We start from the raw sequence: 12,365 nt of genomic DNA on the forward strand, positions 1-12,365 counted from the left end.
CCCCCCCCCCCCCCGAGAATTTCAGACATGGTTGAAGCCAGGCAAAGTGAAAAAAATAAGTAAAAAAAAAAAAAAAAATCCACCAGCCCTTTTTCCCTCTGGGCCTCAAATCAATAGGTAACATCTTTGGTGCCTCCACAGAGTCCTAAACTGGCATATGAGCATTACCTTCAAGGTCCTTCTGCACTGCTTCAGAGAGTAATAATTTAATGATTCTATTCTTCAGGGCTTTACTAATATAAGTTGACTGAAAATGAGATGCTCTCCACCAAACCGTCTTTGCTTCCAATCTCTTTTATCATCAGATTTGCTGTTAATCTCACAGGCAGCAATCCCACATGTTCCTTTTCCTTTTTAGACAGGTTAATTTAATAAGCCTTTTATTTTATTTTTTTTCCAATAGCATCCACATGTCTGCTAAGAGAACTTTGACTCTATTACCTCATGGCTTACATGCTGCGATGACTTCAGTAACTGTAAGCCCTAAATGTGGGTCTTCTTCTGACCTATGCAGCTGGTAGATGACAGGAGCTTCTGGACTCCAGGGGCACACAAACTGTAGTTCCTTGCAACTTGGCAGAGGAACACCAGGGGCATTGTGTGTGTGTAGGGGGGGGGTTGGAAAGGAAAATTGAGCAATAAACATCCAGAGAAATGAGACATTTAAACATTCAAAGTAATTGATACCAGGAAAAAAATATGATAGGATGAAATCTATTCCTGCAATAAACTGTCCATTAGTTGGGCCATCAGCATAACCCTAATCTAAAGTTACGAGGATCCATTACAGATATAATCAAATACAATTTTCTATATTCCATGAATCAAAACCACCATATGTATTAAGAGCCTAGTTTGTCTTTTTGTTCCTGCCTTCTCCTGGAACAGTATATATCTGGTTTCTTGTGTTATATTGCTCTGATGTCTGCTAAGGGCACCATGCCCTAGAAATTCACATTAAATAACTGAGAGCGAGCACTAGAAATGAAAAAAGTGAAATACTATCTAGACAGCTGGAAGTAAAAATATGAAAAGTGTTGCACTTACAGCAGGAAAAAAAGCCTATTTTTATGACTTGAATAGACAGTTTGGTATAAAGAGAAATTCCTCACCCAAGATCAGACATACAGCTGAGCTGCAGCAGGCAGCCTGAAATGTTGTAATCTGCAATATGCCAAGGTGCAGTACAGATACTGGCTTCAAAGAGCTGGCGATGTTGTGGATTTGGATGTAGAGCATGCAAAAGCACAGAGGTTCCCAGGCTTGCTGGGCTAATGATCGCTTCCATCCCAGGACAAGTTTTGGCTTCATAAGCGTGTGTGCATCAGGCCTTTAATGGAGACACTGGAGACAGGGTGTGAGTCTGCAGCCAGATGTGGTCTGCAGGCTGCAGAAGTGTGCTCTCTGACACTGAAGGATGCTCCTTTTGTCCTCAGGGGCCTGACTTCCAGCTTGTCTGTCTTTGTTTTGTAAATGTTTCCATTTCTCACCATGGACCAGATTGCCCTTCTTCAGCAACTCACTCCCCGGTCCCTGTGTGACCTCAGCAAGGGATGTGTGTGCTTGGGCACGTAACAAATCCCATCCTAGCCAGCTCATGGACATGTCCGAGGTCCAGCCGAAGTCTCTGGCTCTCAGCACCCGCATCACACCAACTGTCATCTTTGAAATACAGATAAATCCATAGCTGGAGCGGCTTCTCCAGCTTTCAGGAAGATCTGCACTGTCCACAGCTTTGGCATTGCCCTTGGCCCTGGACCCCCTCTTTCCTTCTGCTCTGCATGCAACAAGGAAACCCACCAGACAAGCCAGGCACCCTGCTTTTTTTTTTTTTTTTTATTGCCAGGCAATTATCAGAGGCTTTGCTTTGACATAGAATGTCTTTGCTGATGACAGAGAAAGCCAGTGGGCCAGGGACATTTTAACAGAAGACCCTAGATGAAACTGGCCTGGTTTGTAAGGGATCACGCTTCCTGCCAGAAGTTCCCCACATCTTTGAACAAAATTTTCCAAAGGTGTGTGTGACCTGCATGGGGCCCTGACACAGGGGCTTTGGGGTGGGTAGCAGCATCATCAGGAGCCTGCAGTCTGGAGCCATCTCCTATCCTCACCGCCTCATCAATTCTTAAGCTGTTCTCTAATCCCACCTGGAGAAAAATATCTCTTCTGTCTCCCTAGCCTATCCCATTGATTTATCTGTCTCAGTTCTTCTCCATGGGTGCCTGTCCATAAGAAGAGATGCTTTAATTTATTTGTCACACAGGACCTTCATACCTTTTCCTCCATTGTTGTATACATACTTCCACTGCTGACCTGTGTTATTTGGCTCTACACAACGTTTTGGGCAACACCCAGCAGGGAAGAACCCTCCAGAAGAGCTGACACCATGGTATTGCTGGTGCTCTGGATTTGCCGCTTCTTGCTCCATCAGCCTGACAGAGCCTGGGGGTACAAGTCAGCATTCTCGCTCCTAGGAGCCATCGTGCACCCTGACTCTTGGTTCTTGCCCTCTGCAATGTTTTACCTTGCAACATGCTGCAGGCGGCTGGGGGCTTGCTCCCCTGACACGGGCTGGCCCTGCTCGGAGAACCAGGGTGAGACCTGGGAGAGGTTTTCTTGAGTGAAGCAGGAGCAGCAGTGGGTCTTGCACACCAGTGCGGGGGTCAGTTTTCAGGGCATGTTGCAGGCTTGTTGCTAAAGTCTAGAGGGAGGAGCAAAAGGTTATCAAAGGGTAATATTCTGTTGGTAATTAGGACACAAGTTAGTGGCCCTGTAATCCGCCCAAGTCACTTAATGGATGTGAGATGCTGAGAGAGTCCCGCTGCAGGGGGTGGGAAGTGAAAACTTGCTGAGGGCATCAAGTGGGAGAGCGATCGCATTCCTTGGCTGAGTGGGATGCTGCCAGCAGCTGTGATGAGAGAAGGAGAGGCAAGAAGGAATGAAACCCAGTTTTGGATTTCTTTGCCTGAGAGCTGGGGATCAGCCAGATAATGAGGCAGCAAGTTCTGAGGGCAAAGGAGGAGCTGGGGACATGGTTAGCTGCTCATTAGCAGCCAGAGACGTATGAGCTCTCGGCACAGTTGCTAGCTCTTTGCTCTGGCCAAGCCTTTGAATGTCCCTGCGGCAGCGGCTCCCAGCAGCCGCCGACTGCTCCTGAGCGGCGGAACAACAGCTCTGAAGCGGCTGTGCTAAAGGCTTGAGAAATTAATTTTGCCTGTCAGAGATTCAAATGTAAGTGTGTGAACTGAGGTTCAGCAAGGTAAGCTAACCCACCTGGCTGCACTCCAGCTTGGAGTGCTGCTCACCGCAGGGAAGGGAAGGCCAACAAGTACCTGCCTGTGTAAGCTGGTATTGTCTTCCACATAAAACATGCCCTTAATTAATAGCTAGCATGAACCTAAGCCACTATCTCTGTTATCAATTTGTGGATGCGGTTGGATTGTCTGTCTCCCAGGACAGTAATATCCCTTCATCTTATTGCAAATTGCTCGCAGCATCCTTCTATTACACAGGCTTAATGCTTGAAAAATAGAGATTTAATACTCCACCATATCAGACTAAGTGAGGTCAAAGCAATTCATATTCACGATCCCACAAAGCTCCCTGATCGTGTTTCCTGTGAGAAATGTGGATGTGAAGATAGCAAACCAGGGAGGTCTTGCCTCTGCCTGCAGCTGTCCTGCACCAGCAGGGGCCACCGAAGCCACCCACGGCAGAAGAGTTGGCTCCAGTCCTCGGGAGGAAAGTGGATTTGCTGGGGGCACGGCTGTGGCGGTGGGGGGCTGGGGGGGTCCTGCTGCCAGGCTGTGCCAGCCCCCCACCTCCCCTCCCCAGCTGCTGTGGCCCCTTCCTGTGTTTTGCTGTTTTGCCATGTTTTTCTAGACTAGAGTGGCAGCAGCACGTGTGTTTTCTGTGTGATACAATCAGAGTACGCTGTGCGTGTTGCCAGGGTGCTGACTGTTCTCCAGGTGTTGGCTGGTTGATGTGTTTTTAATAAGCTGTTTGTAAGTTGCGTGCAAGTTTCCGATGAACTGCCAATTGTCACCTTGCCACCTGAACAGAAAGCTTAGGAGTAACACATACTGTATTTGCATGTTTATTTTTTTCCTGAAATGTGTATATTTTGAGATAAATTAATAGCTGCTGTGTGTGCAAGCCTTGAGGGTTTCCTCCCCAGCAAGAAAAGATTTATCTCCAGGGATGATGCATATATTGCCAGGACACATTCCTTCTGCATCTGCTTTTACGTGTGTGCCAGGACATGGATTTCACCTGCAACTCATGAGGAAATATCTAAGCACATAAAATAAATGGGAAGTTTAGGTTCAGGGGGATTTATGTGCAGAAATTAAACACGGGTTAGGAGAAATATCCCTTTGCCTTTCACAAAACTGGTGTAACAGACATAATTTTCCTGGTGTGAGCTGAATAGGCTGGCAGCTACCTCCTTCCCCAACCTGCAAGGCAGTCCCGGGCTCTCGCCTGGTGCCTTGGGGATGGGAAACAGCCTTTAAGGGCATGAGCCAGGCGTGGTCTCTGAGCCGCATGAAGCCTGTCTGCGACCATTCAGGGGACCCAGGTGCAGGGGCTGCTCCCTGGCTTTTGGGCCAAGGTGCCCGGCCAGGATACGAAACATCAGTCTCCTGAGAGCGGACTAGAGGCAGAGCCCAGAGGTGTCCAGAAGCAGGTACAGCAGAGGAGATGTAAGGACTGTCCTGGGAGACAGGAGGATTTTGTTCGCCTTTTTCCATTGCTGTGTGTAAGGACTGATGCAGTCAGGGGCTTCTGATGACTGGACCTACCCCAGGCTGTGACCATCCATGAGATGCCGTGTGCTCTGCAGAAGGGTCATTTGCAGAGGTCCTGGGAGCTGTTACTGTAGCTGGCTCCACCATGGCTCATCCCCATCCACAGGCTGCGGTGCTGTTGCGTGGTGCTGGAGGTGGTATTGCAAAGGCTCCGTGCATCTTTCCTGGCCTTAAGAAGCTCCCTCTAAGGGAATTTGCCTCAGACCTTGGGAAAGGGGACCTCTGATATGTGTCTCTTTGTTAGTGGGCAACAGAGGGAAGGTTTATATCCCTGTCTTCAAGACCTGCAGGAGTTCTGAGAATCCTTTAAGAGAAAGAAGCTAAAGATGATCTGTATCATAGTCTGTATTTGGCTTGGACAAAAAAATATAGACTATGTAGAAAGACTGTATTTTACTTCAACACTGAAAAAGGATTTTGGACTTTCAGAGACAATGAGACTGTGATAGGGCTGCGCTGGAGACTGTCGCAAGGAGACCTTCAGCAAGACCTTTGTCAGCAAGATGCCAGATGGGGTGTACGGCTGTCTCCAGCCTCAGAGGAACACATCCCATTGGGAAACAGCAGTGCTGCCATGCCAGGGCAGGCTGCCCTCCTGCTGACTTCTGCACAGACGGTGCTTGGCAGCAGCACTGTCCCTAAAAACACTACTGGTCACAAAAAAAAATAATTGTTTCCAGGTTTTAGAAATCCTTAGAATAAACCTTCTGGACTAAAATTGACTGGCTCAGCTCGCAGTGATGTCTACAAAAATACCTTGATTACAAAAGGAGAGGTGGCTGCCGAGAGCCAGTGTGGTTCTTCCTGCTGGGACCAATCTCCTGGTGACCATGGGTTACACCAACACAAAGGCGAATGGCACCTCTGCAGCAAATGTTTCCAGTAAGGGAGCTGTCAGGAGCGTGTGGTGTCTTCTATGGCACTGTGACACGCTGATGAGCTCTGACGGATGGCTAATTGCTCAGGGTAGTCTGACATAATGGAGCAGTTCTGAGAGCACCTCAGCTGCGGAGGTCAGCAGTGACGCAGAAGGCATAATTTTTCATAGTGTGCTCCTTGTATCCTACAACTCCTTCTGTAATGGACTAGCAAATTACCACACTATTTAAAAGGTAGCAATTTATAACATTTTGATAACTGTGTGCTCCTGAGGCTATATTATCTGTGCCTGCAGAGAGCATGAATGAGAGCGCTCCCCTCCCTTACAACATGGGCATAGGCATGTAGAAGCAGAAACGTACACGTGCCTCTGCCATCCCAACTCCTTCCTTTCAGTGCAGATTAGATGTTCGTCTGGCAGGATCCTGGAGAAGACCTCACCCACTCAGGCATGGGCTGTCTTTTCCCCATTCCTGCCCATTTCAATGTGTTTCTGGTTTGGGGACCCTGGTGATGTTCCAGTGCCCACCCAGTCCTACTGTTTCTGAGCTCAGCTTCCTGGAGCCCACATGGGCATTGCTCATCTGGGTGCGCTTGGCTGTTCTCGCGTATGCACTATTTCTTGTCACAAGGGAATTATTTTAATCCCCGAGAGGTGGCTGGGTGGTTGCTCCCACAGAGGAACCGCAATCATGATGAAGCAGCAGGGCTTACTGAACCATACTGACCCTATTTACAAAGCCCCAGGGTCAGCAGGCAACTTCTTTTAAGGTCTTTTGTTGGGAATGCACCTTGGGGCCCCATCCCAGGTGCAGCTGCCATCATGCCTGTGCACCATCTGCGAATGCTCTCCAACCACCGTGCATGCATCCAGATGTCCCATTTACTGTCTTTTAAATAGGTGCTGCCCCTCTTCTGCTGCTGTTCTACACTGATGCGTCCTTTGATGCGTGGGAGAAATCTCTCTTCATTTCTTGCTAAGAGGAGTCTGAAGAATGGAGTGCCTGAAGAATTTGCATGGAAACATTCATCCCTCTCAAGTAAATAAAATCTCACCTCCAGGTCATGGCAGCAGGTTAGCTCTTCCTGCACAAATTGGGCCCTGTGCAATTTCCTTCACCGAAGCCATTACCTGCAGCAGAGCTGCCCAGTGCTGTGTCCTAGGAGGAAGGGAGCGGCAGGATCAGAGCGTTGGTGTGGATCCGGGCAGCTGGCAAGTCTCCCCATCACACAGCAGTAATTGGCAGAGCAGAGGGAAGCGCACGTCCAGCCGCACAGGGCTGCTGCCGTGCTCGGGGTGGTGAAGGGGTGCTGGGTCACTAGGTCCAGCCTCAGCAATGGGAGTTGTTATCCCTGCAGTGCGGGCTGGGCGCTAAGGGGAGGGGGGAGCAAAGTCCCAGGAAGCCAGGAAAATTGGATGGTAGTACTGGCCTTGGAGGGCACGTCCTCTGGAGACGTTGATGCTGCAAAATGTGCAAGCCTACAGCTATTCATTCTTTCCAAGAACAGATGCATGTTTGCCTGCAAGGTGCGCTTGACTGTGGGTGTGCAGGTAAAGTCATGCATCTGTGCTTGAGTAGACAATTTGCAGCAAATGTGCGTGTGAGTGTGTGTGTTTGATAGCAAAGTGTTCCTGTGTTAGTACCACAGCAATGTTTTTTATTAACTGTCTACTTTCCCTATGGAGTGATGTAACTCTACTCCATGCAGCAGAGATGGGTCCAATTAATCGGATGGATAAAAGTGGTTAATGCACCTTGGAGAAGCGTAATTTAATTGGAAATGATTATTACATGCTGCTCCTATGTAAAGAGTATGAGAATCAGCACTAATGATTCTGTTATGAACATGACTTTTAATTGCTATATGGTTCTGTGGTTTAAGTCTTTTTCTGAGTATGCTTTTGTTTCCCAGAGATTTCAGGTGGGATGCTGATTGCAATGACACACCAGGGATGAACAAAGCACATTCCAGTGAGTTGGGGCTGTCAGTCCTGTTTGTGCCGATTCTCAGGTGGAACTCGAATCTATGATTTGCCTTTGAAATCTGCAGAGGTCGGCTCTGTTTGCGATGTGCCAAGGACTCCTAGGCAGCAGCTTTCCTGGCTGGTGGCATCAGCCCACACCCTGTCTCCTCGCTCACTGCTGAGTCCCCATTTGACTGAGGTTTGCTTTTCAGCAGTTATGCCCACTGAGGCAAAAGCTGTTCGCTGCTGCATTGTTTGCCTTGCAGTTTGGCATTGCCTTTCTCACCACGTCTCTGCCGACTCAAATGTAATCTGTAGGACATTGCTCCTTCCCTCGCTGTGTGCAAACTGCGTTAGAGGCAGCACGTGCAGGTAGGCTGTGCTGAACGGCACGTGCACCACAGGCAGCTCTTTGTGCTCCCACGTAGGCTGTGGATGCCGTGGGATTAAAGCTGGTGACGCTGGTAGGAGTAGCTAAGCTCCACTACGTCCCTCTGTCATAGGGACTGTGCACAGGGGTGTTCACCCATGGAGCTAATGAGCAACAACTGGATGAGAGATGAAAAATTAAGCCTGTATAACCTGCAACAAAGACAGCAAACTAAGGAAGGGAAGCTTTCTTCCCCTCGAGCTCTTAAACACTCTCAGTTCACAGGCCACTTGGGGCATCTTTTACAGCCCCTTGGGTTTTGCTGCAACACAGGAATGGTGCTTGCACAGATGGTGAAGAGATGTTTTTGTAAAGGCATGGAAAATGTCTGTGAGTAGACAAGATATCAGGCTGTCATCAGCACAAATGTATCTGTGCATCGTTTTCCTGTTTTCCAGGCTCCCAGACAGGTACCTCTACAACTAACAATTTTCCTGTCCTTTTTTCCTTTGCTTTTACAAGTATCTTAAACCAAACCCCTCCTTCCCAGCAGGAACAACGCACTGCTGGGTATAGAATAAAAAAACCAACATGATTTTGAATCCATGAAGGAGAAACAGGAGAAAAAGTTTCTTTTGGATGTAAACCCAAGCAGTGCCCACTGAGCTCCCTGCGTCCCCCTGACCGGTGCCGGGGAGCCGAGGGCGGCCGTTCCCCCTTCCCCGGAAAAGGAGCTCAGCAGCACCCTGGGCCCGCAGCGCTGTGCCCCCCGGCGGGTCCCAGCTGGCTGTGCCGAGCTCTGGGCGAAGGTGAGGTGCGGAAGGCAAGGGTGATGCGACCCTCGCGCCCTTCCTCTGAGTGGGGTGGAGGCCCGAGCAGGGATTAAAGCAGCCCCGACTGCTGCAGGCTACGCGTGGGTCCGTGGGTCATGGCTGCAGCACACGGGCAGTGCTGGGAACCGTGTCTGATGACTTTGTCCTCTCCCTCTTGCTGTCTCCTCCTCCCACATGGAGCAGAGAAGAGGTACATCTATTTGCTGGAGGCAGGGGAGCGAGAGTGGACTGCCTGTCCCCAGGGTGAGCGTGCAGGATGGACTTGTCTGGCGGTGACAGCAGTGTGATAGGTTTTACCTGGTTGTCTGGCTGGCCCATTTACTCGGAACAAAACACATTCAGAAATGTGTTGGCAGTGCTGCAAAAAACACATATCCCTGAACAAAGAAGGACTCGGAGATTTTCATTTGGGTCAGACATATATCAGAGAGCAATAGAAAATGGAGAAAAATCAGCTGGTCAGTGTGTGGTCTGTTTGGACCCCAGGAGCACGGACCCAAGCTGGTCTCTTCTCCTTGCCCAGGCAACAAGGGCTTTCCCAGTGTCCTCATGCCCACCTGCCATCGGGAACTACTGCCAGTGGCTGGTGTCCCCATCTCCTGCCAGGAGCACCTGTGATGTCCCAGATAGCTCCAGCACATCACCCTGCCCGTGCCCCCATGGCCCAAACCCTCCTCCCTGGGCAGAGGGAGCTGCCCTGTGTCCTCCCAGGGGCAGTGAAGGCAGCACCAGGGAGGCAGCAGGTTTCCTTGTCGTGCTGTGTGCCAGGGGCTGCTCTGCTCTGAAAGGAGGGTGAGAGCATGCCACTGCCCTCGCAGGTTTTCCCTGTAGGAAAGTTATAGTATTTCACCAGAATAAAATACACATTTTAAAGAGAAGAAAAATTCAATTTTTAAGCAGTTTTGCAGAGGAAGGAGGAGGAAACAGAAGAATGTGGGTGTATTTCAAAGTCTTAATGTTCCCATGCTCCTGGCAGCACAGTGAGGTTGCCCAGTGCTGGTTGAGCAGCAGACACCGCTGGGGAGTGACCCTTTGTGCCTGCCCAGGGAGAACGGTGCATGTGCTGAGATGTCCTGTCATGGTGCTGGGGTACCCCCTCCTCAGGTGACCTGTATCCCCCTCCTGTGGGGTTACCCTGGTGCTGCACAGCCCACGGATCCTGTGCCCTGACGGTGCTTGCAGGACGTTGCTCAGCAGCCAAACTGCACACACAGCTTTCTGTGGCCTGACTGCTGGGCCACCCTGGTCCCACTTGCCACTTCTAGAGCTGATGGAGCATGAGGGACAGCACCCACCAGGGCTGGCCATTGATCCTGCGGCAGGGAGCAGTGCAGGCGGAGATGAGACAGCAGGAGAGGACAAGGTGACCAGGCTGATGGCTGCCTGTTGGGTCACAGCTGCATCAGCAGAGATGCTGGAACCTTGCGTGTTGCCTGGTTGCACTGCAGATGCTTAAGTCTCGTGCTGTTATGTCTCAGCACAGGGGCACTAAATTTGTTCACAAATCTGAAGGGAAACAAAAGGTGCTTTTTTAAAGTAAAAATGCCATTCACAAGTTCTGTAGTATGTATTCTATTTGAACTTACTTTTAAAAGTGACCTTTAAGCATTTAGTACATTCACTTTGATGTTAGATGCAATTTTCTCCAATAAATCTCATTTTAGCTGTTGTTTTAAATTAAGTAAATTCTCCACCTGCAGGGCTGGTAACCAGCGGTCACATCTTCCAGAGATTTTCTAGTTGTTCAGTAGAAGTGTGATGCGCAGATCTGAGAATCTCATTCACCAGCTCTGAGCTTAGCTGTGGCATGAACCCTGACGTCCTGCTGTGTTCGCTGTGTTATTTCAACTCAGATCCATCTTCCCAGGGAACGTGGTTTGCTCTGACTGTGTGGGAAGTGGTTAGCATTATCTCCTAACTACGTGCAGATGTTCCGCTTTAATTGATTTAAAATTGTTGAAAAAATCAGAATCAATAGTGGAGCTGTGGTCCTTACAAACGTGATCTCAGCAAGCAGGCAGTGCCTTTGCTGCTCAGTCCAGAAACACCGAGGCTTTGCAAGAAGCATTTTCTGCCTTGTTTCTTAAAGATGGAGTAGTGTATTACTGAAAAGGCACGGCATATCGCTCATCTGTTCCCTGTACCTAAAAAGTGACAAGTGTGGACTATGGAGAGCCAGTGCTGCCAAAGTGCTGAGACTTGATCAGAGGCACTAAACTGGGAAAAGTGCTGGAGGGAGGATCCTGCTGCAGCCAAAATCAGACCAGAGACCCAGGGTTTATGTAAGGAGAAACTGGAGAGGCTGAGGCTGAAGAGGGTGCAGACCATGGGCCAGGGCTTCCCAGATTCCTGCTCCATGATGCTCATCCCATAAGCTTGTCAGCTTCCTCCTGGCTCTCCAGATCATTATCCCAAAGGTTTGTTTCTAGTCCTCTGGCAGCACTGTAAAGATCTGAAGTTTCTGTATCGGCTCTCAGGGGACTGTGCCGCGCTTGGGGCACCCCCTTTGGGCAGTCTCCCAGCACTGGCATTACCTTCTTTGCCCACATCTTTTCACATTTGGTGAAAGCACATAGATGATCAGTGAAGAAAGAGCTGGAGATTAAGTGGAGCTGAGGTGCATGAATGCCTGTTAGCACCCTGCTGGGGAAAGGGAGGAGGCTTCTGTTCCTGGGAAAGGATTCATGAGTACCGTGGCACTGTGGCCCTCCTGCTGCCACCTGCAAGCAGCCTCTGACCCTCTGAGTCAGGAAAGTAACTGTCTTCTCTGTTTCCCAGGTAGGTGAGGATGCACAGAGGAGCTGGGTGGCCCGTCCAGCTGTGCTGAAATGATGTGAGCCAGTGCAGCAGTGTGCAGGGCAGAGCTGGGGTGACCAAGGAGGAGACTCTTTGAAGATGACAAAGGCAGAAACCTCACCACCATCCAACAGGTAACAACAGCCTGAGGAGGGTTCTGGCACCAGCTTGGTAGTTCTGCTTTTACGTTTCAAATGTGTGCATTGTGGATGATTCCGTGTAGGGGCAGAGGGAGGGACAGAGGGGACAGTGGGTCTGAAACAGTCCGTGGCTTTGTGTTTGGGCCATCTCTCGAGCCATTCTCAGGCTGGCATGTCCCTACCACCACTCAAGGACCTGTCAAAGGAATAGGAAAGACACAACATGTAAATAATAAAGCCCAAGATGACCTTACGTAAATTCAACCTGTAAATAATAAAGCCCAAGACAATACCCTACGTAAATTTAAGTACAAAAGGAAAAAGCCTATGTGGGCTTGCCATTTCCCTTGACAGTCTCCACTTTGCACCTGAAATTTCATAAGCCATTATTTTCCTCTCTAGTAATGATGTACAACAAGGGCAGAGCGAGCAGGCTCCAGGGGATCACAGGCAGCTCTCAAAGCATCATCTTTGCCATGCAGAATCAAAACCCAGCTCTTGTTATCTATCCACCGCAGAGAAAAAGGAACTCCTGAATCACTGCGAGGAGGAAGAAAGATGTGTGTGTGTGTG

The 12,365-nt window shown here is 49.5% G+C and overlaps 1 protein-coding gene and 1 long non-coding RNA gene across 2 annotated transcripts in view; one reads left to right on the forward strand and one right to left on the reverse strand.

Moving 5' to 3' along the window:
* LOC308063956 overlaps positions 1 to 12,365 on the forward strand; it is a 183,981-nt gene that overhangs the window by 160,159 nt on the left and 11,457 nt on the right. Inside the window, exon 5 of the long non-coding RNA XR_013928137.1 lies at positions 11,635 to 12,365. This exon is cut by the window's right edge and continues 7,776 nt beyond it. This is a non-coding gene — a long non-coding RNA (uncharacterized lncRNA). The remainder of the gene's footprint in view (positions 1 to 11,634) is intronic.
* The window catches only part of HS3ST4 (heparan sulfate-glucosamine 3-sulfotransferase 4), a 150,036-nt gene continuing 137,671 nt past the window's right edge, over positions 1 to 12,365 (reverse strand). Inside the window, exon 2 of the mRNA XM_080387644.1 lies at positions 1 to 12,365. This exon is cut by the window's right edge and continues 43,749 nt beyond it. The gene's annotated coding sequence lies outside the window, so the exon portion shown is untranslated.

The sequence above is a fragment of the Falco punctatus genome (assembly GCF_963210335.1).
Source record: "Falco punctatus genome assembly, chromosome: 4".
Taxonomy (NCBI): Eukaryota; Metazoa; Chordata; class Aves; order Falconiformes; family Falconidae; genus Falco; species Falco punctatus.